Source organism: Tachysurus vachellii, chromosome 24, assembly GCF_030014155.1.
Source record: "Tachysurus vachellii isolate PV-2020 chromosome 24, HZAU_Pvac_v1, whole genome shotgun sequence".
Lineage (NCBI taxonomy): Eukaryota > Metazoa > Chordata > Actinopteri > Siluriformes > Bagridae > Tachysurus > Tachysurus vachellii.
This window is the reverse complement of record NC_083483.1, coordinates 446,908-447,500: the sequence shown is the minus strand read 5'-3', so window position 1 is coordinate 447,500 and position 593 is coordinate 446,908.

The window sequence follows — 593 nt, the reverse complement described above, 5'->3', positions numbered from 1 at the left end:
TGCCGAAGATGTAGAACAAATTCAATTGGTTCTATGAAACAAGGTCGGAGAAAGAAAGCGGAATTTTTCACTCACGGGCGTCATTAAAAAACGAAATGTGGAAGGGGTGCAAATTGTTTTTTTATGTGCCATTATCCCTCCAGGCGTCGCTCATTTCTCTCGCTAATTACAAAGCAGACAGACAAGGAGACTGTCTGATTTTCAATTTAACCGATCGGCGTCCGTCCGAATCTCACCGAGATGCTGAAATATATGAGACGCTGTGTGAGACGAGAGGAGGAGAAAAAACTGGAAGGCTTGTCGATGCTGGCTAATGGGGGGAAGTGTGTGCGTGTGTGTGTGTGTGTGTGCCAATAAGTGTGGATCAGGCAGCTAATTTACCACCCCCTGTAGTCCTCTCTTCTGCCCCGTCCACGTGTAATTTCGCTCCTTCTCCTGGGAGGGATTGCACCCTCAGGGGAAGACACGTAACGACAAAACGCAGGCCCACTTTATTATTAGCATTTTTTTAACACTCACAACGCTCACTAATTTACAAACGAGGATATCAAGCTTAATTAACAGCAGTTGAGCTCCTCAGCACGGCTTATTTT